Below are 25,592 nucleotides of genomic sequence, written 5' to 3'. Positions count from 1 at the left end.
TGGTCGCGTGGAACACACTACTCTATTTCTAACTGACTACGGAACACACTACGCTACTTCTGACTGACTACGTTGGTCGCGGAAACACGAGGCCGATTCTGAAAGGGACGCTATGCTAAGTACGTCACTGCCGCCGTGAAACTAAACCAGTACCATGAATTATTTTAAAATACAGCTCAGTGAGTTCTTTTTCAGCTTTGGGATTATTATTATGATCAATTTAACAATAATTAATGTTTAGGTGATTTGAATAAATACATTTGAATTCAAACTGACATTTCTCATTGTGTGGTTACAGTAAACAAATTAAAATACTATGTTAGGTCTACTATATTTTATTCTAAATGGTAAATCTTTTCCAGCTGAAACAAAGAGATGTGATATTTTAAAGGTGTACACAGCTGCAGGATTTAAGCACAGTAAGGTCAACAGTTATATTTGTTTGCTAATCAGTGTAGAGCCAGAGTTTTTTATGACACACTTTTCCTGATGCAGCCTCTTTTTACAATTTCTTTCATTTAGAATTAACAGGATACATTGGCATATGTCATGGTCTTTGTATTCTGTTGTAGACAATAGTAAATAATAGTGTATTTTTTTTATAAAGCTGAATGGGACATGGCCTAAGCTAGAGCTGGACCCATGGATTTAAACCAGCCCCCACCATTCCTTAGGCTCCTTGCCCCAGTAATGCATACATTTCTTTTAGTTCTCTGACTAGACCCCAAGACCAAGCTTTAGAAGTCAGTTTGGGCAGCAGTTCTAACAAAGTGAAATACTATAGAACAGTGGTGGCCAACCAGAGGCAATGAGCCAAAGGTAAGACAAAAAACCAAGAGCATGCAGAAATGGGTGTGGCCTAGCTCACACAAGGCCATGCCCCATTTTAAATAGGTTGTGGCCTATTTACAAGCAGCACATTTATGCTACAGTGCATCAAAAAAGTATTTCAACAACCACAGATTGTGCAAGTTGACCCACTTAAAAAGATGAGAGAGGTCTGTAATTTCCATCATAAGTACACTTCAACTGTGAAATAAATATTTGGACACCTACCAACCAGCAATATTTCTGGCTCTTACACACCTGTTACTTCTTTAATAAACTCTTCTATCCTCCACTCTTTACCTGTATTAATGGCACCTGTTTGAACTGGTTATCTATATAAAAGACACTTGTCCGACTGCAACCTCTCCACCATGGCTAAGACCATAGAGCTGTCTAAGGACACCAGGGACAAAATTGTGCAGTTGCACAAGGCTGGGGTGAGCTATTCGACAATATGCTAGCAGCTTGATGAGAAGAGATCAACTGTTGGCACAATTATAAAAAAAAATGGAAGAAATACAAGATCACTGACAATCTACCACGACTCCATGCAAGCTCTCACCTTGTGGAGTATCAATGATCTTGAGAACAGTGAGGAATCAGCCCAGAACTACATGGGGGGGACCCAGTCAATGACCTCAAGAGAGCTAAATACAGTCACCAACATTACCATTAGTAACACACTACATTGTCATGGATACAAATCCTGCAGCACCCAAAAGGTCCCCCTGCTTAAGCCAGCACATGTCCAGACCCATCTAAAGTTTGCCAGTGACCATCTGGTTGATCCAGAGGAGGATTGGGAGATTGTCATGTGGTCAGATGAGAGCCAAATAGCACTATTTGGTATAAACTCCACTTGCCGTTTTGGAGGAAAAAGAATGATGAGAGTCATCCAAAAACACCATACCCACTGTGAAGCATGGGGGTGGAAACAATATGCCTTGGGCCTGCTTTTTGTGCAAAGGGGATGGAACAACTCATCTGTATTAAAGAGAGGATGAATGGGGCCATGTATCATGAGATTTTGGACAAAACCATCCTTCCCTCAGTAAGAGCATTGAAGATGGAACGTGGCTGGGTTCCAGCATGACAATGATCCCAAACACACCACCTGGACAATTAAGGCGTTGCTCCGTAAGAAGCATTTCAAGGTCCTGGAGTGGCCTAGCCAGTCTCCAGACCTAAACCCAATCGAAAATCTGTGGCTGTCCAAATACTTTTTGTCCCACTGTATATAAACCATCTTATGACACATCACCTTTAAACCATTTAATATATTTCTAACACCTTGGCCCTTATTCTGATCGGTGCGGCCGGATCCGAATACGCGGCCAGCACCGTGCGTCCTAAACCCCGCCTTCCATACGGATAGCCAACTCCGTCCGTACGCGGTAAGAAGCTGTCCGAACGGACCGCACGTGTATTTCTCATGAATACACCTCCTCCATCTCAGGGAACCTCCCCCATCATTCGATGGTCGCAGACCATCGAATACAGGACCGAGTGGCCAGGCAGCTCCCGCAACCTCAGACCACACGGGCATTTCTCCGTGCAAAAGCAGGGATCTGGGCGGGCAGCTGACATCCGGCAATGTCATATGTCCGCCCCCTACACGTGCGTCACGGCCGCATTACCATACGTACGCCCAGCGTTTGCATGGGAACGCCCATGAAACGCGGGGTGTAAACATATGGTAATGAGCCCAAACAGCCCTCCACCCCCTGTTCGTAGTGTACACATTTCATGCGGAATGTGGCCGTGCGTCCCGCTCGCACATGCGCAGAGACGCCTCTGCACATGCGCAGACACAAAACATCGGCGGCACGAAAGCACGCGGATATTACCGCACCAACCAGAATAAGGGCCCATGTGACACATTACTTTAATCTTAGCAACCCATTTAAGCACTGCAAAATGCCAAATAAGACATTACTATATTATTCTTGCAGGACTCTATTGCAGGATAAGCCTACAGCTGAATCAATCCCAACCATTAGTGACTAAAATAACTCACAAGCCTGGGAAAGAAGCTGGTTCAATAGGGTAAAACCCTGGAGAGAGCAGCCAAACACATCACTGAGGAGCTGAAATAAAGGTGGCCACTAAAAGGTCCTCCCTGATATCTCTTTTTATAATTTCATACATGTAAAAGGGCTGGGTTTGCCAAGGAGGGAAAGGCAAGACTGGCCCTACTGTCTCACCAGAGAACTCAGCAGTGGGGGGCACAAAGCTTGAATTGAGGCTGATCTGTTGTACCAGATACAGACGTGTACATAGACCACACGCAATCAGGGCCGGTGCAAGGCTTCTCAGCACCCTAGGCAAAACTTCAAGCTACTCCCCCCCCCCCCCCCATTTCAATCCCCATGACCCCGCCCCCCGGAAGGTAGACAAGTCACCTGCTTTTCCTCTGCACCCTCCCCTTTACCACCCACAATAGAGTACAAGGAAGAGGGGGCAGAAATGTAGGAAGTATGACTCAAGGGAAAGTATGGAGGTGAGGTCTTAGAAGTTCCACAGCCCTTATCTGCATTACGTACAACAAGGATCCTCATAGACATCCTTGATTTTTTGATTTGCAGACTTGGTGGCGCTCCCCAGATCCTGGCGCCCTAGGCAGCTGCCTAAAGCTGCCTAGTGGTAGAGTCGGCCCTGCACGCAATGCAGAAAAGAGATAGATGTGTTATGGAAGTGTTGTCGGCATGCCTGCTAATGCATTCTTAGAGGCACAGCTGCTTTCACAGAGACCATAGGGGTAATTCAGACCTGATCGCATGGCCAGAAATTTGCATGGACAGCGTTCAGTTAAGCCACTGCCCCACTAAAGTGAAATACCGCCTTGTGAATTAATGTGCTCGCTGTGCGAATGGATGTGTACAGCTACACATCTATTCATAGACATGCAAATGTGTCCAAAACTCATGGTACAAGGCTCACCATCTAATGATTTTTTACATTGGGCACAACTCATCGAAGACTTAAAGTAGCCAGAGACTTACTGGGCGGTGCGATGGAAAAAGGCATATCACACGCCCTCCCGTAGAATGCTTAGGCATGCCTAGCATTTCCCCAGACTTTCCCAGCATTTTTCCAACACGCCTGTGTTTTTCTTGGCACTCCTACTAAACAACCGGTTACCACCCCCAGACGCTTACTTCCTGCCAATCACCATGCATACGGACAGGGATTAGGGATGCCCATTGCCCATCAATGATTCAAAATCATCAATGGTTTATGGCCGATGTAGAAAAGTTTGGTACTTGTGTATTATCTGGGCGCCCAATTTTATCATTGCATGCCACTACTTAATGCATGCAATGCGATTTTTCATTGTAAAGACCAGATTTTTAATTGTATAGTCACCCATGGGTGATTTCATACCCCCACTATTCAAGTACGCATTGAGTAGATTTTATATAGTGTGGCGAGCACAGCGAGCCCGAAGTGTGGCGAGCGGACGCGGATTACTTTACATGTATTCTGCGGCCGCTCGCCACGCTCCGGGCTCGGGGGCTCGCTGCGCTCGCCACACTATATAAAATCAACTCCATGCGTAGTTGGATAGTGGGGGTATGAAATCACCCATGGGTGACTATACAATTAAACATTGGGTCTTTACAATGAAAAATTGCATCGCATGAATTGTATGCCACTATATTGCATGCGATGCGATGCAATGAAAAAATCGAGCGCCCAGATATTACACAAGTACCAAAAGTTTTGCCACCGATGGGAAAGAAACAGGTGGTTTTCCTCCATCGATAGCAAGCATAAATGAATCATTTTTTTTTCCCTCAAGGGGAGGCCAATCATTTAAAGGAAATGGTTAAACATCGATAGGTAAAAACATTGTTGGTCCTCTTTTGCATAGTATACCACCTTCGATGACAGGTTGCACTATTGCCATTGATGGCAAGGGCTGTCAGCAGCGCTGACAATTTCGCTGCCGCAGCGTCCTGGCGCCCTTAGAAGGGCGGACCGGGTACTTCCGCCCAGTGGGGACAGGATGATTGATAGGTCCGCCCGGCCGCGGCGCGGCACAGCCGGGGGACGCTGTCAGTGAGTGGGCCGTATCGTCCAGAGGTTGCCTAGCAACCAGGGGACGCCGGGCGGCGCGCCCAGGCAGCTGTTGTTAATAAGTGAATTGCGGGGGCTGGTCTGGCGGCTGATTGGCCAGCGCATCCCTTTTAAAGGATCTGGCCCAGCTCAGCCCCGCCGGTGATATTGTTCTCTGCAAAGGGTCTTCTGAACTCTGCTGTCCCGGTCCGCCTGGCCCCAGTTGCTTTCTTAGCTGTGTTTCAGCCGTGCACCAACTCTGGTGCTGTTGCCACCGTCCAGCCGTGGTCCAGCTGCCATCTAGCTGTGGTCGTTCTCCAGTCCTGGTCCGGATCCATCTTGGTCAGCGATATCCCCATCTGGTCCTGCCAAGTCACCCCGGGCTTGCACGTTACCATCTTGTGCTGCCGGTGGTCCGGTCTGGTTACGTAAGTGCTCCAGTGGAGCCCGATTCCTTATCTTTTATTTTTGTGGGCAAGCTGCCCATCGTCCTTAGTTATTGCTATTTTCCTAGTCCAGCTCTCCGTGATTCGGAGAGGCTCACTGTTGTGGGCTCACGCCTGTTTTGGGGTACCGTTATTGTAAGTGTACCATTTTGTTTTGGCGTGTGTTTTGTTTGGTGGCACCCTGTTATTATCTTCGGTGTCTGTGACTTGGTCACGCTCCCCGTCCCTGGCCTGGTGCCGTTAGTTAGGGTATTTAGTCCAGGTAGGCCCTTTTAGTAAGATCTTCATTTTGGTCCAGTCCCTGACGGTCGCCGTGGGTTTGTCCCAACATAAAACCTGGTTGCATCGAGGTTTGAGCGGGCTTAACTCGTTCCTTCGAACGCGGCAACTAAAGGAGAAGGCTAGTACTCTGCAGCCTGCGGTCACCTGCCCGGGACGGCCAACAGAGTTAGCGTAGGGCTTCGCCGTGGCTGTTCTAAACAGCGGTCCCGGCTGAGGGCTCAGCCCAACACTATCATTGCTTACACCCACGCATGTTACAACGGCAGCAATGGCCATCCCTACCAGGGATCAAAAAAAGTAGCAGCCTTTTATCGCTGGACAGCCTTGCACTGCGAACCTATGCGCATGTGCAGCCTATCAACAGGGCCGGCTCTACCACTAGGCAGCTTTAGGCAGCTGTCTAGGGCGTCAGGATCTGGGGGGGGGGGCACCACCATGCCTACAAATAAAAAAATCAAGGCTGTCTATGAGGAGCCTTGTTGTACTTAAAGCAGGTGGTGGCTGTGGTACTTCTAAGACCTCTATACTTTCCCTTGAGTCATACTTCCTACATTGCTGCCCCCTCCTCATTGTACTCTGTTGTGGGTGGCAAAGGGGAGGGTGCAGAGGACCTCCAGGGAAAGCAGGGGACTTGGTCACCTTCCCAGGGGGGAAGGGGGTCGGGGGGATGGAAGACCACATGATTTTAAAAAAAATTGGGGGGGGGGGGGGGAGAGTTAGGGGGGAGTAGGTTGAAGTTTTGCCTAGGGTGCTGAGAAGCCTTACACCGGCCCTGTCTATCAATAATTGGCCACTGTGCGAATTTGCAGGTCTAAATTACCCCCCCCCCCCCATGTGCAAGGGATAATTTATTATTTTATTTATTTATTAAGTTTCTTATATAGCGCACACATATTCTGCAGCGCTTTATAGAGAATAGTTGAACATTCACATCGGTCCCTGCCCCAGTGGAGCTTACAATCTATATTCCCTACCACATGTACACGCACACACAGACATTCTATGGATCATTTTCGAGGAATCCAATTGACCTACCAGTATATTTTTGGCTTGTGGGAGGAAACCGGAGTACCCGGAGGAAACCCATGCAACTACGGGGAGAATATACAAACTCCGCACAGTTATGGCCATGGTGGGTATCGAACCCATGACCTCAGTGCTAACCATTAAACCGTCCGTGCTGCCCATAATAGTTGACATGCTGGTACGCTGATGGCGTTACTGTGTTCAGTGGTGCAGAAAGTGGTGATTCCAATGCCTGTACATTCTTTGCGCATGTACTCTAGCGAACACTGAAACTAGCATTTGCCTATTATCGCTGCTGCATCTCTGCTGAAAGGCACATATGCGGATACAGTAGCATCCACCTTTCAAACAGGCCAACAGTGTCTTGTAAACTACAGCTACTATATATCAATTAAATGAATCAGTGTAGTGTGATATACAACCAGGTTACCTCCTTCTTTTACAAAAACAAACAAAACAAAACCTATCTTGATGAAAGGAGCCTTTCACTGCCCTGAATTGGTGACTCAGCCAGGCCGCTTCTGGTAGTTATATCATCATAATATGCTTATTTCTTCCTGCTTGTGTTATGCATTGCACAGCATCTGCCTCAGTGATTTTCTCAGTAGATGGATAGATAGATAGATAGATAGATAGATAGATAGATAGATAGATAGATAGTCTGGTAAATTTACTAATATGGCAGTTCTATTGAAAATTGGATGTTGCCCATATCAACCAATCATATTGTACTTCTTAATTATTTAGCACCTCTAAGTATACAACAGATAGAATCTGGTTGGTTGCTTTGAACAAAATACCATCTTCAATAGAACTCAAATCTTATTAAATAAACCCCATAGGTGTAAATTACTAACATGAGAGTTCTATTTCACATGAGATGTTGCTATGGGCAACAATCTACTTATTTATTTAGCACCTTCTAGAAGGTATTAGATGGTATCTGATTGGCTGCCCATAGCAACATATTATCTGAAATAGAACTCCAATCTTTGTAAATATGCCCCATACAGTATAGCAGGAATCCGAAAGGATCTGTATCACTGTATAAAATGTTATTGCAGTTAGGTAAGGCCTTGTGCTGCCCGTGCCCAGTAGTCTACACGTTCCTGTGAAAGCATGCATGAGTTGCACATTTTGTTTGCAAACACAGAAAGATCTGGAACTAACTAATAAAAATGTATTAAGTACAGTATGTTGCTGTTATTGCTTCAGTCCAGTGAATGGCGCAGCTCCCTCAGTACTGCGCGTGTGAGTGCCGAGGTGTGTGACAGTGACACTGTGGAGCAGTGTTGTACAGTAGGCTGTGTGTGTGTCAGTGTGGAGCAGTGTTGTACAGTGTGTACAGCAGGGTGTGTGAGTGTGGATGTGAGTGTGTGAGTGTGTGTAGTGTACTAGAGTACTAGAGAGAGAGATTAGTGTAGCTGACAAGTTTCCCGTCCCTCCCTCCGCAGCTCTCTCCACCCCGCCCGGCGCCTGGCTCTCTCCCTGACACACAGCAGCAGCAGCAGCAGCAGATCCGCCTCCTCCCGCACCCTCAGCGCATCCATAGGCTGCTGCACGCATCGGCTTCTCCGTGTCCCCCACCGCTGTCACCTAGCAGACATCTGCCATAAGGTAAGACCAGTGATATCTCTAGGCCTCGGCCTCAGCAACTGCTCAGTGTGCGTGGCGATGAGCTCGGGCAGGAGCGGCTGTGCCGGGCCCGGCTGCTGCCGTGTGGCTGTGGCACAGATTTCCATGTGTCAGCCGCTCCCTGTCCCAGCGCTGCGCCGGCTGGCTGGGTGTCACTGCTTCCTCGGCCAGGGCACTGGGGGAGGGGAGCTCTGTCCCTGCAGGCAGTGCTCGGGTGCGTGTCTCTGCAGGCGCTGCCAGATGTGGCGGAGCTTCTGCTGCGCTTCCAGGCGATCAGCTATGTAGTGTGACTTCCATGGGCGCCGGGAGGTGGCATGCTACCCTCTCACCGACCGCTGCTAGCATATGGTGCAGCTTCTGCACGGGCACACCGCTCCCTGCTTGGATGTGGGCACTGTTATCTGCCCGGTGTACATGATTACCTACATACATGGCACACTATATATGCGAGGGAGATAGTACAAAATAGCGATGTATATGACAGGCAGATGTTACTGTCAGCTCGTAGCACGGTCCTGTCGCAGCAGCAAGTCTTTACCCCCATTGCTAATCAACACGTTGCTGCTGGCTGTGTGGTACTGTAGCAATAGCCAATGCTGCCTTGCTGTAAGGGAGCCATGCCCAGTACTGCCTTGCTGTGAGGAAGCCATGCCCAATTCTGTCTTGATGTGAGGAACCCAAGCCCAGTTCTGTCTTTCTGTGAGGTAGCCATGCCCAGTGTTACTGTCTGACCATTAGCTAGCCACATATAAAGTGCTGCTGCATGACTGAGGAAGCCATGCTGTACCACCTTGCTGTGAGGAGGCTATGCCCAGTAATGCCTTGCAGTGAGGTAGCCATGCCCAATGTTAGTGCCTGACCATTAGCTAGCCACATATAAAGTGCTGCTGCATGACTGAGGAAGCCATGCTGTACCACCTTGCTGTGAGGAGGCTATGCCCAGTAATGCCTTGCAGTGAGGTAGCCATGCCCAATGTTAGTGCCTGACCATTAGCTAGCCACATATAAAGTGCTGCTGCATGACTGAGGAAGCCATGCTGTACCACCTTGCTGTGAGGAGGCTATGCCCAGTAATGCCTTGCAGTGAGGTAGCCATGCCCAATGTTAGTGCCTGACCATTAGCTAGCCACATATAAAGTGCTGCTGCATGACTGTGAGGCAGCCATGCTGTTCCACCTTGCTGTGAGGCAGCCATGCCCAGTTCTGCCTTGTTGTGAGGTAGCCATGCCCAATGCCACACCACTACTGCCTTGTTGTGAGGTAGCCATGCCCAGTTCTGCGCTACTACTTCCTTGCTGTGAAATAACCATACATAGTTCGGTATTGTTGTGAGTTAGCAATGCCCAGTGCTGCCTCGCTGTGAGTTAGCCATGCCCAGTTCTGCCCAACTACTGCCTTGCTGTAGATAACCATGCCCAATGCTGCCTTGCTATGAGGAAGCCATGCCATGCCTACGTGCTGCTTTGCTCTGAGGTAACCATGCCCAATGCCACACCACTACTGCCTTGCTGTAAGGTAGCGATGCCCAGTTATGTGCCACTACTGCTTTGCTGTGAGATATTCATACACAGTTTGGCATTGTTGTGAGGTAGTCATGCCCAGTTCTGTCTTGCTGTGAGGTAGTCATGCCCAGTGCATTGCTGTGAGATAGCCATGCCGATTTTTGCCTTGTTGTGAGGCAACCATGCCCATTTCCGCACCACTACCGCCTTGCTGCGAGGTAGCCATGCCCAGTGGCTATTTGGTTGTTATATGCAGCACTGCTGTCTGTAATGTAGCCATGCCTAGTGCTGTAAATTTCCACTTATTGTATTTCTTGCATAATTATGACTCACGCTTGAATGTTTTTTTTTATGTTAAAATGATATCTGTAGGAGAGGATTGCGTGTCTCTACATGCATGCATGTTCACATGAATATTCCTGCATTGTAATTTTAACTCTGTGATACATGGCTAGGGCCAAAAGCAAGTAATATGGTGGTATTATATGGGTATGAAGTGAACCTGTGTTGGTTGGATTATTAATTTTTTTGTATGGACATTGGGCAAAAAATATTAATGCATCACATGGTTAATCAAATGTTTTGTCATTAAAACATTATTGTTACTGTATATTAATAAAAACATATGCAAAGTATAATTTAAGTTTTTACAACAAGTTGATCCATAATCAATTTGTGAAAAATGTCTGTATCTGACGTGTCACATTAATGCATTGCAACTGTAGCACAGATGGTACAAAGTCAGATCTGGTGGAAACACATTGGGCCCCATTTAGCAACAAAAAAATAACACCGGCTGTATTTTTTTATTTTGCATAACTGTACAAACAAAAATGAAGCTGGTATTCAGCAACACTAACCTTTCTGGCCAGGTCCAGCACTGACCCCTTTCCCCGTCAGCAACGTCCTCCATTCTCCTGCTGGCAGCCCAAAACTGGGTACACATTAGATGATGATATATACCCAGAACCACATCGCGGGCAATGGGACCTGGCAGGGGAGCCAGCATTGGCAAGTGGATACACACTTGCTGATGCTGGCAGCGATGCAGAAGGTAGGGGGGGCTGCTGCATTAAGCTGCATGGCATCGCTATGGGAATACATTAGGAATACATTAGGATGATTTGAATAATTTGTTCTGATCACTCAGCCTTATCAGGAAAATTGCTCCAAATGTCATCTAGTGTGTAGGGATGGCCATCGTTGCCTTTGCCATGGATGGTTTCCATTGATGGCATAAGTGCAACTGGCCATCGATAGTGTATAACTATTCAATGGATGACCATCAATGATTTGGAAATTGATGGACATCCATTTTCTGTGATTGAGTGGCCTGTGAGCCAATCAAAATGTGGGGGTGGGTGTCGGGGGCGGAGCTATGCTCCATGTCCCGGCACTTTACTATTCGTTTAAGCTTTACATCGATGGTGGGAAACCATCTGGTTCTCCCCCATCGATGGCAAAACTATTCGACATCGCCCATAGAAATCATCGATGGCCATCCCTACTAGTGTGTATCTGGTCTGCGCATTTTGCATGACGGCTTCACCTGTCAGGGACCAGGCAACGCCAAGAAGGCTTCACTGGAGCTGGAAGGCAGCTCTGGATCCCCATCACCGGCAATGGGGACTGACCCGTTCTCACCTGCTATAATTGGTGTAGTTAAGCATCCTCGATAAATAGGGCCTATTGTCACAATGATTTCACGCTACGTACCACTCTACTGAGTGATGTGCAGGATAATGCCACAGTGTGTCATATTATTAGGATATACATAGTCACTTATTGGATGGTTGGTATTGTGGGGGTAATTCAGACCTGTTTACACAGCCATGAATGTGTAGCGGGCAGTAATCAGGTATAAGCAACCCCACTATAGCGAAATCCCACCTTTCGAATGAATGTGTACGCTGTGCAAATGGAGGTGTAGCGAATACTTTGAGTCCGTGCAAAAATGTCTCACTCCAATCGTAAGATGCTCACCATTTTTCAAAACCCAGCTTGCGCTGTTCATAAATATTTACTACAATTCTGGGGGTTATTCTGGTTGGTTTGCAAAAGCAAATTCCTTCTTTAATGGACAAAACCATGCTGCACTGCAGGTGGGGCAGATGTGACATGTGCAGAGATTGTTACATTTGGGTCGGGTGTGTACAATCTGAAATCTTAATTGCAGTGTAATGGTGTGTACACACAGTACAATCCAGACTGAGATTTTGACTATACTGTATATGCAGAGCGCACAGGTTTTTACCTTGCGATCCCGATGCGCGCTCCCAGGACAGCACAAATCGAAACCCAGATAGACAGGGCAGCAATGACTATAGTGGAAATCGATTGTAGATGGCATGAATTGTATGTAAATAGCACATAAGTTAGCAAAGATTGCATAGCAAGTGGAATAGTAAAGGAATCTCACCATGTGTACACACCATTAGAATAAAGCAGCCAGTATTTACTCTGCACAGATACAAAATTACTCACCCAAATGTAACTCTCTGCACATGTTCAATCAGCCCCACCTGCATGTAACATCAGCCCTTCTGGCTGAGGTCTCCTTATATTTATTTCTCTTCACCCCTCTCACGTTTTCTGTTTTTCGTTTGTTTGGTCACGTTTTTTGGGCTGTGTGTATTACCCTTATGGGCTACCCACTCCCCACGTACCAAAGCTTTCTCCGGTACTTCTTTACTTTCACGGCGCCACTAGATCAGAAATCGCGGTCATCGCGGGCATTGAATGCACTTAAAAACGGCCGCGACGCGACCGACGCGATGCCCGCGATTTCCCATAGAGATCAATGTTAAATTTCTCAATGGACCCGATTTTACTGTTAAATGCCTCAATTGACACGATTTTTCCATAGGAAACAATGTTAAATGGCCCACAGAGGCCAAATAGTCACCGTAAAGTGTGAAATGGCCCCCACATTTTTTAACGCCACCCCATGATCAACGTGAACCCGAAGCGTGGCGAGCGCAGCGAGCCCGCGAGGGGCGGCGGTACGTGTCCTACGACCTTTTCATACCCCCACTATCCACGTCGGCGTGGAGTTGAGAATAGAATAGTGTGGCGAGCGCAGCGAGTCACCGAGCCTGAAGCGTGGCGAGCGCAGCGAGCCCCGCGAGGGGACGAGGATACCTGTGAAGCCCGCGAAGGGACGCGTTTACCTGTGAAGGTATCCGCGTCCCCTCGCGGGGCTCGCTGCGCTCGCCACGCTTCGGGCTCGGTGGCTCGCTGCGCTCGCCACACTATTCTATTCTCAACTCCACGCCGACGTGGATAGTGGGGGTATGAAAAGGTTGTAGGACGCGTACCGCCGCCCCTCGCGGGCTCGCTGCGCTCGCCACGCTTCGGGTTCGCGTTGATCGTGGGGTGGCGTTAACAATTGTGGGGGCCATTTCACACTTCAGGGTGGCTAATTGGCCTCTGTGGGCCATTTAACATTGTTTCCTATGGAAAAATCGTGTCAATTGAGGCATTTAACAGTAAAATCGGGTCCATTGAGAAATTTAACATTGATCTCTATGGGAAATCGCGGGCATCGCGTCGGTCGCGTCGCGGCCGTTTTTAAGTGCATTCAATGCCCACGATGACCGCGATTTCTAGTGGCGCCGTGAAAGTACAGAAGTACCCTTTCTCCTTTGGGGGAAAGCTGTGGTCCCCGAGGGCGACCCGAGCTGCAAGGCATAGGGAAGCATACAGAGGGTCTCTCCAAGCTTCGGTGCGGAGGACCCACCCGCCCTAACCCTTCCAGGGCTTGAGGGTCTCTCTGAGCTTTGGCAAGGAGGATCCACCCATCCCTATTTTCCCCTCTTGTGTCTTTTGGCTGAGAAGGCTCAGGGGAGGGTCCATACGTACGTACTCCCCTTATGCAAGATTTAGGTCACTGCACAGGGTGTTTGGAGCACCACCAAAAAAAAAGTCAGCCTCACCTGCAGTGCACATGTTTTTTTTGTCCAACCAGAATAACTCCCTCTGTCCAAATGAACCACCATAATAGTAATAACTAATTTTGTCTTGAATTTTAAAATACATACACATGATTATTACACCCAAGACACTTTTTCTGCAATAGATTATTGAAGCGGAATGTAATGTCTCCCGAGTCCGGCTACAGTGCGAGAAGCTGGCCAAACTCAGATGATTTTTTTTACATGGGCAAGCGCTTACAAGGCAAAACAATGCCACTTTAAAAAAAACTCTGAGTTCGGACAGCATCCTGCACTGCCGCCAAACTCGGACAGCGCTACATTCTGTCCTTTGTATCAAGTGAGAGCACATTTAAAAAGGGATCATTAAAAACACATAGGTCATCATGACAAGCCATTGCAGGAGCAAACTAGATGGGCCAAATGGTTCTTATAGGCCACCAAATTCTATTTTTCTAGTGCAGCATTACTATACTATAACCCAGAGGTTCCCAAACTTTTTGAATCACGGCACCCTAGAGTATCAGAATATTTTTCAGGGCACCCCTAGGCCAAAGATTGTTACAAGAATAAAAAAAAAAAATTAAATGAAATTAGTCATGCTTAAATGTCATCCTTAGGTCCAGTTATGTGGTGAGGAACATGATTCACTTCTGTTTCCCCACATATTTTATAATTGGAAGCCCCAAGCACCGATTTTGCCTGTTTCATTGGCCATAAATAATTTGAATTGGTTCTCGACCACCAACCTGAGGCACCCCTGCAAGTGCTCTGAGGCACTCCAGGGAGCCTAGGCCCATAGTTTGGGAACCACTGCTATAACCTATAACTCAGGGTTAAAATGTTTGGAAATTATTTTTATTGGAGGCATGACCTGGGTTTGGGATGTAACTTGGCAGCTGTCATGTGTGGAACTGTTTCGCTCAAATCAGTCGGACTATTAATCTGGAGTCATCAGGGGCTCCCTCACCACAATTCCAGTCTGTTTGCATGTAAAAATTCTACACCGCATTACAGACTCTCCCATATATAGTATCCCTCCAGGATCACAGCAGGGCAGGGTGGAAGGGGAAAGAGGGCAGCTTGAGCTTGGTTCCCGTGGCCACCGATGTCACTAATGTGGGCGTGCCTGGCTGCAGACATCACTATTGGGAGCGTGCCCAGCACCTACAGAAGTGCCAGGCTCCACCCAAGCTCCCTGGTCTACGTGAATAGATGCCGTGCGCAAGGGCCCAGCTGTTTTATCAGGGTGCATTTTGCCCTGTAAAAATCAGGCAGGGTGCGGCGCCCTGCTAAAACAGCCTATAATGAACACTACATATATTCCCTCACCAGCACATTGGTTGTGAACACTTTGGGGTAAATTTACTAAGATGGGAGTTCTATTGAAGATGGGATGTTGTCCATAGCAAGCAATCAGATTCTACTTATTTTTTAGCACCCTCAATAGAACTCCCATCTTAGTAAATGTACCCCTTTATGCTTCACAGACACAGTTGTTGGCCCATATCACTGGCTTTGTCACAAGACTTCCTGAGCATCCCCTGTATAGTGCTTAGCAAGCTGTTCTTGGTAAAGAGTCTATACCACCCGCCAGACACCACACAGACCGGAACCCAAACATTCCTACTTGGAGCAACCTTGCTAGCCTCCATTCACTGGAGCATGAGTACTAGGGGGAAGTTTATAAGATGTGTATTCTACTTCACATGTGATGTTGCTATAGGCAACCAATCAGATCCTGTCTACTATCTTCTAGAGGGTGCTTAATAAATAAGAAGTACATTCTGATTGGTTGCCCATAGCAACATCAAAAGGAAAGTAGAATACACATATTATTAAATTTCCCTCAAAATGTCAAATAAACTTATGAGATTTTAGTTTTCCCTCTTTGTAAAAACTGAAAAAGAAACTGAACTGACCTGAAATAGTAATTCCAAGATCAAAAATAATGTGCCCTTCATTTAGGAGGGAGAATAAATTAGCATAAACCATAGGTACAGTATACATTTTTCCATTAAGGTAAAAAGGAAAAGTGTTGTCACTAGTGGAAGAGCACGGTTGGTGTAATGAAGGCATTGCCAAACTGTAGCCCTCCAGCTGGTGTGAAACTACACAACCCATCATGCCTTGCCATAGTTTTAGCATTTCCTAATAGCAAAATGTGGCAAGGCATGATGGGACTTGTAGTTTCACAACAGCTGGATGGCCATACTGTAGTTTGACCATGTCTGGTGTAATGGATAGCAACTGTGTGGAGTTTGTATATTCTCCCCGAACTTCCACCAGGTACTCCAGTTTCATCCCATAACCTAAATTCTTGTAGGTTAATTGGGTCCAAAATAAATCAGCCTAAGTGTACATGTGGAAGGGAATATAGATTGCAAGCTACACTGGTGCTATTATTTTTGAAGCACTTCAGAATATGAATGTGTTGTATAAATGTAAATAACTGGTGTTGATACATTTTCAGATCAAAATGAAATTTTGTTTTAAACAAGCATTTTTATTTTTATTTGATATTTAAATAAACAAAAACTGTTTGCTCATACATATACACTGTCATAAAACTAACAGCCATAAGCTGCTTGTTGGAAACCCTTTACTAGCAGTAGATGTAAGTTATGCCCCGGTGCTTCTAGGGTCACAGTCTGAATTCCTGCAAAAGAATGTCAGGCCCCTTTTGTGAATGTGCTTCCTACTCTGTAGCATAGTATGTAGCTACATATCAGACAGGCTGAAATGTACTGTACAAGCAAGCATTAATTGCATTAGACCTCACAGTACCAGCATCTGATTGATGCATTATCATCAATTTTCACCTATTTTAATGTGACACTAGCAATGTGTACATTTTTTACTGCATGCAAATGTGTTATGTAGCAATGATATTTGTGTGATAGTTATGTATACGCCTGTAATTGGTTAGACTATCATTAAGCATCTTGTAATAATATTTTATCCAGTATCCCAATACCTCTATCTGTATATACTTACATACATACATATGGGCAGTACGGACAGTGTAATGGTTAGCATTACTGCCTCACAGCACTGAGGTCATGGATTTGATTCCCACCATGGCCCTAACTGTGTGGAGTTTGTATATTCTCCCCATACTTGCATGGGTTTCCTCTGGGTACTCTTGTTTTCTCCCACAATAAAAAAATATACTGGTAGGCTAATTGGCTCCCAACAAATTAACCCTAGAAAGTCTGTGTGTGCGTGTACATGTGGTAGGGGATATAGATTGTAAGCTCCACTGGGGCAGTGTGAATATATCCCATCCCATCTTCAACAGAACTCCCATCTCTGTAAATAAACCCCAGAGAATCTGGTAAAGAAAAGAAACATATACGAGTATATTTTGCCAAGTATTCAAAGAATAATTTATAGCTTAGCTATCATCTACCTTTTACTTATGTGTATTCTTAATTGATTTATTTCCTGGACTGTCCTGTAGTCACAGACAGCAAAATGTAATCCTCTGAAAGAAACTATCTTTGCATCACATTTATCTTATTGGGGAAGACTGCATTTACTAAATAAGGTTATTTTTTAGCAATGGAGAATAAACTAATAACTCGGACCAATTCCCAGTTACTGTCTGTGTTTAAAACATTGTTGGCATTTAAACAAATATGTAGTGTTTGGCTGTCTCCAACATATCCAACGGAAGGTGCATGTAATCTAAACTTTTCACAATTTATTCACATTCAGAAAATAGTCATATTGTAAGCAAAACAAACTTATTCTGCTTTAACAATATTCTGTAATTTCTTAAATAAAGTGTTTTTAAATAAATATAATAATAATAATAATAATAATAATAATAATAATAATAATAATAATAATAAGAAGAAGAAGAAGAAGAAGAAGAAGAAGAAGAAGAAGAATAGTTGCCCAACACCACTGCACCGATGCCCAGGAGAGAGCATGAAAAATCCCCATGTCCTATATGCAAATGGTTGATGTCAGCTGTGCATGCTTGCTTCAGGGGGTTTCCTCTGCAGGTAAGCCTCGCTGCCAGAAGTCCTAATGGTGCCCACACACGGTGCGATTATCGAGTGCGGTTTGATTTTTTTTGTTCAAACCACAGCTAGTTCAATTTGCACGTGTTTATTTTCCCATGCAATGCGCACTCCCGCGTAGTCCATATCACAAGGCAAAATAGTATGTGCATGCTATTGTACTAGATACTATCGAAGTGTCAACATCTCGTGCAGTTCAAATTGAACAGTGTGTACAGTCCAAATCGCATAGCACAAATTGTATAGGCTCAAATCACACCTAGCACACATCTCACCATGTGTGGGCACCATAAGGGTGGCTCCATAAAGACCTGTTCCCAAAGGTCTTTTTTCCCTGGGGTGATCTAAAGCAGTGGTTGTCAACCTCAGTCCTCAGGGACCCCCAACAGTACACGCTTTCCAGGTCACCTCACAGTTACACAGGTGCACTAATTACTCACTGGCACATTTTAAAAGATCACAGGTAGAGCTAATTACTTCGCCTGTGATTCTATGTGGAGACCTGGAAAATGTGCACTGTTGGGTGTCCATGAGGACCGAGTTTGAGAACCACTGATTTAAAGGACCAACAATAAGCTGCAATATCTGGGTTTCAGCTTGTGATTGGTTCTCCCATGCCTCTACTGCCATTTAATGTTTCTTAGCTTAAATGGTGCATCAATTTTGTACTACATGGATTCTACTTTAATCTGTATTTCATGGGACTCTGGCTAGGGGGAGAAGAACCTTAACAAAATATTCCATCTAGGTTGCTGCTTTAAAGATTTTAGCGTGTCATGTTCTCTGTTGCCATTTTTTCTTTTCTGGTGTTTTTACTGGTTGATTGATTTGGTTTCATATCTCCTTATTGCTGAAATTGTTTAGTGTAGTGAACTGTGCTAACTCCCCATTACATCCGGTTGGGTGATAATTATGGTTCTGCTAACTCAGCATTGTGCTTCTGCAAGTTGGGTAGAAGCTACAGTCAGGGATGAATTACAAATCACTGTGTAACCTTATAGTTAAAAAAACATAACACAACTGTACTTCACCAAAGGAATCAGTCCAGAAGCCAAAGAACCTTAACAAAATCTGAGATTCTTCTTGGTCATCTTTAGTAATAGACAAAGCTGTATAGTACACAGTGTGCAGGTCTTGGAAGCTATTGTGAAGTTTTTAAAGAAGCGAGGTAAAAGTATCAACAAAGGATAGCTACAAACGGATGGCATTTGGCCAGCATTCTAGTTTAGGATGCAACTGCATAGACATTTTTCAGGTTATATTGTTCAGTTTCCCTTCAAAGACGCACCCAAGAGGTATTATGATGCCCTATGTTTCTCTCAGTCTGAACAAATTCCCCCATTCATTAATAAGACATACTTGTTATTCTATAGCAATGTAATAAAAGTGGTCATAGAGAATAAGTATATTACAATATCGGGCAATGCACCAATAACTATGGTATAGGTATCCTAATTCATGGCTAGTATCATATGGACTAAACTAATAAGGTTCCACATGATTACATGCTGGGTTCTGGTAACTGAAACAGTAATAGGTTCAGGTGGTTAGGGAAAGCTTCTGATAAACTAATGGTATACTCCAATGGCAATGGCTAGATGCCGGTAGTATAATGATAAACATTCCAGTGGTAAAGCTGGTTACAGAATATATAATGTTAAACACTTTAGGGGTAGGTCTGGCAGCAAACAAATCATAGTCAGGAGAAAAGCCTAGAACAGAATTATAGAAAATGGCATAAACAAAATACAGAACTAGGCCTGGACAATAAGTTGATCCATCTATTTCACCCAGGCCCAATACACCTGGAGAGGTTTGGCTAAAAGGAATCCCGTGCTAAAGGAGAAATGCGGTAAAACAACCCTGTATTTTTTTTTACCGGATTTCCGAATGCACTAAACCCTGCACATTGAGGCTCCGTTGCGGAGGGTAACAGCTGTTCACTTACCCCATAGAAGCCTATTTTGCTTTTTTCTGCAGCACTGTTGGAGAGATCTGACGCAGATCCCTCCCAGCATGCAGTGCTACCTTTGGCATCACTTTGGCATGCGCATAGGGACTCCCAGAATTTGAGTGTTGGACGAGCATCGCGAAGGACAGCTCTTATTGGAAGAATTGACCTTTACTGTACTAATCGCATGTTAGTGCATATGTGATTAGTATCAATGCCCATGAAATGTGTGGTGGGTTGCACAGCGAGGTTTGGTGCACCTTGCGCAAAAGAAGGAAGCTAGCGTGATTTCACAGATAAATGACACTAAAGCTCAATGTAAATGATGTTAACTGGTAATGCATTTGCGTCTGTTGCGATCTGCTGCCTGCTACTGCCAGTTAACCCGCTGTCATTCTGAACAGCTGACTTTAGTTATCACTACTGTTTACCTGCTTCCGAATGTATCACTGCATATCTCCTTTTTTCCTGTTTATCTGTTATGGCTTTGATCTTTCAGTGCTCTTGTCTATCCATACATTGTAATTGGATGACTAATTGATCTGCATGTATTATACTAATGCTGTATTGAAGGTGTAATTTTGTTAGACTTGCAGATTTTATCTAATGTGATCTACTCCACTGGTTACTTTCAAGATGCTTTCAGCATATGCACCTTGGTCACGTTTTAAAACTCAGTCACTGACAGCTGGCATGTGTGTGGCTGATTACAGCAATCAGCAAAGCTACTAGTATAGATTGTTATCTGAACAGTTGGCTAAATGTATTTGTACTCTGTAATCACTGTTTCAGGGAAGTTTGAAAATTGAAGATTGCATTGCTCTAGCCACTGGTGTATTTACTATATGGGATAATGCTCAGTTGGGCATACGGCCATTTGCTTAGTGTAAAATATACTGTACTGTATATAATCATAAACGAAGACCTGAGTTTTGCACAGCCTTAAGGCCCCCATCCACTAGTGCCATATGGCCTATTTTCATGCGATTCCAAAGCATTGCTGCGATGGATTGCATGAAAACTGGCACATCGAATGTCCTTTTCCTGTGATGACAGGCTTGGTCCTGTGTGCCTCGCATCTCAATCGCAGATCAGATGGACTGCCATGAATATTTCTCACAATAGCACATGAATAGGTGCACATCGCAGTGCGTTTGTACACCTGTGATGCGATCGCATTTTATTTATATATGCGAATAGCCCATCCCACTTGATGAATCGCATGTGTACATTGCTGGAAAAATGTGATTTATCACATCAGATGGATCATAGTAGGATAGATTGCATGTGATTAAATTGCTGGAGGAAAAACAAGTGCAAGTAGCAAATCGCAATTGCAGGCCTCCCGGGCAGGTTCCATCTTTTTGCAGGGAAAAAGAATCCAAGTTATTGCTAGTGGATGGGGGCCTTTACACTTGGTGGAGGGAGAAGTGGGAGGGAAGATGCAGGCAAATGCCGACGAGTACAGTTAGCGTGTGTGCATTATTGTGAGGCATGTACGCCTGTCCCTAGCCATATCGCTTATGGGTGCCTGGGGGATGGTGCAAGAATACACTGCTTGGGGATTCAGCACTGATTCTCTCTTTATGAATCATGCCTGTGTTGTGTGCATATTTTATTTTTGTTTGTTTTGATGTAAGATTGTTTGCTGTATTGTAAAGGTTCATTGTTCATTCATTGTTCACTATTAATACAAATTTCAAAAGTGTTCATTGTGTTTATGATGTACTATAGTTGCGACAAAACCTGGCACATACCCTATTGGTGCAGAGCTGGACGCATCCTGAGATGTCAATGTATACTACTGTATGTGGTTACATATACACTATTTTTCCATGAGGCTTATTTTAGTTGGACGGTGTATAGACATTTCACTCTCCCACATAAAAACCTCACCGATATAAATTGTTAATTTGTGGTTATTTAGCTTGTGTATGGTGTGCTTCAGTCTGGTGCGTTCACATCAGAATGAGTACAAGAACTCCATGGAGAATGATCATTTAGATTACTAAGAGCATATTGTTTTGGTCCTGATTTATATTGCAGGTTCATAATGTAGCTGTGAAGACTGTGTACATAAAGATGTATTTTTCATTCTTTAGGCCCCAATACATTAGCCCGAATTTTCCTAAGGACAAGTTGGACCAATTTGCCCTGGAGCTCACCCGGCAGCACCCTGAGAGGCTCACTTACGATTTGGCACTTGATGTGTCATTCTTACATGCAATAAATCGCATGTGATTTATTGCAAGTAAACTCCCGGTGCACTGCAGCATTGAGCAGGAGAGCCAGGTAGCAGTGATTTGCGGGGCGGGCAGTGGCGGGGTCCGGGAAACCCGCTGCCAGCCCTGTAGCACCCGCCCCTGCACATAGCTGTGTGCCAGCGTTACTTCACCGCTGGCATACACCTACGGTTTGGACCTAACACATTGTGGGTGCTAAAAAGCAGCCGCGATGTGCCGCTGATGGGTCCGATCCGATAGTTTGAACCTACAGCAGGTTCAATCTGTAGGGTACGACCCAATGCACATGGGACTGTGCATCGGGTCGGTGGGGATGTCAAACACATCTGATTTGGGCCGATTTCTCTGCCCCATCCGTGGGGATCGGGTGAACTCGTCCCAAATGTTCCTAAATATGGAGGCCTTAAGCTCATTTAGCAGTGTGCTGCACCATGCTCATTTTTTAATTGTTGATTTTGTGACTCCATTCACTTCTCTGGAGCATGTCACACAAACGCACAATCACTCACTAACAATCTGGTCGCCAGCACCACCACCACCAGGAGATTAGCGGAGCAAATGGCTGTGTGCCAGACTACAGCCCAGCCCACAGGAGGAACAACCCATTCACAGAACAGGAGGGTGGACTTCGGGGCTTACAAATAATGTGCCAGGAGGCTTACCACCAGTCACTCCTTTCAATTACACTTGGGAGCCAGTCACGGTTTATGATGCCCTTGGGCATGAAAATTACCTGTAAGTACTGCACATAGTAAGATTGTGCATCATCAGTTTAAGCACGGTAATGGAATGGAAACTGAGGCACATCATGATATTCATGTTATTCCTAATAATATATCAATAAACATGCATTTCATTTTCTTACATTTATACATTAAACATACAAAAGAGACCAATAAAAACCGATGCTGTTACTTCACAAAAACAGTATAGCATTCAAGAGTAGAACATTACATACATTTAAATTGACAATATTATATATATTCACGCTACCCAATTCCCTACCCACTGCACATACCCAAATGAGGTATAGGTCGTTGCATTATGGCATATCTTACGAAACAACAAAGTAAAATCTTCCCAGGATGTGGGCGTGTTTAGGTGCAATCAAGACTTATTATTGTAGTTGATAATAAAGGAGAGAAAAGAGAAAAAAAAAAAAAAAAAAAAGGGGGGGGGGAGGGGGAGAAGAAGGGCAGAAACGAGTGAGGAAAATCATTACAAATATCCTTAACACCTATTTGTCGCTCCTTGCTTTTATATCAATGAGCAGGTCTTAATACGTGACACATTTAAATCGTGACTATCTTTATTTTAGTATATTCATGTGTATCTATGAAGAGGAGAAAGAGAAGAGAAAAAAAAAAAAAATCTTTCCCTCTCTCCTCTCTCCTCTCCTCATATCTCCATAGTGCTTCTATGTGTTCCTATATTAATATTTTATATATTTATACCTTCTTACCATGTGACCTATAAACACAGTTTACCTCTACCTAAAATATATATTTAATACTTATTTATTACTTCTTATTTTTATGTCTTTAGACTACTCTTAGTGCACACTGTGTTTAAGGAGTGACTACAGTTATTTTAATATATTCCTATTGCAGGTGACCTACAGGCTTATGTTTACAAGTGTTTCTGTGTATACATAAAGTAATACTTTATAAATTTGTATCTACTTACGGTGTAATCTATACCATCGGAGAACCAACAAAAAAAAAAAAAGGGGGGAAAGGGTGAGGGAATTCTTTGTCTTCTACTGCCCAGATTGCACTTTACAAGCCCCCATCCACACAAGGATCGTACATTGCTGAACGACACCATGGATCCCATTTGGCGTGGTATTTAGCCATGTTTTTCTGTTCCCTATACATGAATTTCTCATGTCTATGCACTTCATTAACTAGTGCTCTCCATTGCATTAGTTCTGGATACTTGGCTGAGAACCATACTCGAGCTATCAGCACCTTTGCTAAAGTGCATAGGCACATAAGGCAAGAGTATGTGTCTCTGGAGCATAATTCCAGCACCCCAGTTCCAAACATACAGACCCTTGGATTAAATTGTACATTGATAGGGACTATATGCTCAATATCACACCAAACTTTCCTCCAAAAGCGCTGTATCTCTGGGCACTCCCAAAGTAAGTGCCAGAACCCTGCTTTGTCCTCCCCACATCTTGGACAATTATCGTTAGTTCGTAGTTTGTGTTGGTGCATTCTTGCCGGCGACCAATAAACCCTATGCAAAATATAAAAATGAATTTGTTGAAACCTAACGTTTGCAGTAGCAGTTTTTATCGAGGCCTTTGCTTGGTCCCATTGTTCTATTGTGAGGGGACCTAAGTCCTGTTCCCATTTCTCCTTCAAGTGGCCTAATTGATCCTCCTGGCACCTGTTATTAATATTGGCGTACAAGTGGGATATTTGCCCTCTTTTGGGTAGATTACTCAACTTCGTCTTTATTGGGGACACATAAGTTTCCAGCATAAGCCCCCCAAATTGGGCGGTGATAGCATGCCGCAGCTGTAGATATCTATAGAATACTTTACTTGGTACATCCCACTCCCTTTGAAGCTGTTCAAATGTTTTTAAAATACCTTCGTTATACAATTGGCCTATTTTAGTGACCCCCCTGTTTTTCCACATATTATCTCTGGAGATCTTATGTAGTTCGGGGTAATTATTATTGTACCAGAGTGGCGAGTCGCCTTCTATGCCCCTACAGTTATATAAAACATGTACCGGAAGAGATAGTCCTCCCTGCTCCTTTTGTCGACACAAGGTTTTCAGTGCGACCCGTGGGGGGCTATTCTTCCAGATAAATGAAACCACCATAGAGTTAATAGATGAGAAGACCTTCTTTGGGATATAAACTGGCGAATTCTGCCAAACGTACAGGTACTTCGGCTGAACTATCATTTTTAACATATTTATGCGTCCTGTGACCGATATAGGGAGCCTCTTCCAGACATTAGACCTCGCTCTGAATTCTTCCGTGATTGGATCTACATTAAGTGATATAAATTCTCCCACATTCGGGGTAATCCATATCCCAAGATATTTAAATTTTAGGGACCATTTTAGTTGATGATTATTTTGGTGAGCTAGAGGGATCAATCCTGAGAGGGGAGTTATGTTGGATTTTTCCCAATTTATTTTGAGACCCGAATATAAACCAAATTCATTCACCACCTCTAATAATGTCTGCAGAGACTCATCCGCATCGGCCAAGAATAAAAGCGTGTCGTCCGCATAAAGGGCTATTTTGTCCTCATGGTCCATTATTTTGATCCCTTTTATCTGGTTGTTTGAGCGTATCAGAGAGGCTAAGGGCTCTATTGCAATTGCAAACAGGGTCGGCGATAGAGGGCAGCCCTGTCTGGTTCCTCTACAGAGCTTAAAATTGTCCGAGCGGAACCCGTTCACAGAGATTTTAGCTATTGGTGTGTCATAAAGTAGTTTTAGCCAGGCAACAAATCTTGGCCCAAATGCATATCTCTCCAAAACAGCCCAGAGATACTGCCACTCCACTGTATCGAAAGCCTTTGCTGCCTCAAGAGACACAACAAAGGCTTCCGAGACCTTACCCTGTTCCCTCTGCAGATGGTAAAACAGTCTACGGAGATTATGGCTGGTGGAGCACCCCAGGATA

At 44.7% G+C, this 25,592-nt stretch overlaps 1 protein-coding gene across 11 annotated transcripts in view; it reads left to right on the top strand.

The window, feature by feature from the left end:
* Nucleotides 1–7,997: 7,997 nt before the first annotated feature.
* Nucleotides 7,998–25,592, top strand: part of MBNL2 (muscleblind like splicing regulator 2) — a 149,602-nt gene continuing 132,007 nt past the window's right edge. For 3 of the 11 annotated variants that reach the window (XR_014469729.1, XM_083168777.1, XM_083168774.1), the window contains exon 1: nucleotides 8,006–8,258. The gene's annotated coding sequence lies outside the window, so the exon portion shown is untranslated. Of the gene's footprint in view, nucleotides 8,259–25,592 lie in introns of all 11 variants that reach the window. The other 8 variants (XM_083168779.1, XM_083168778.1, XM_083168775.1 and 5 more) reach the window with 6 other exon arrangements.

The sequence above is a fragment of the Crinia signifera genome, chromosome 2 (genome assembly GCF_055691185.1).
Source record: "Crinia signifera chromosome 2, ASM5569118v1, whole genome shotgun sequence".
Lineage (NCBI taxonomy): Eukaryota > Metazoa > Chordata > Amphibia > Anura > Myobatrachidae > Crinia > Crinia signifera.
This window is presented reverse-complemented; position numbering and strand designations above follow the sequence as displayed.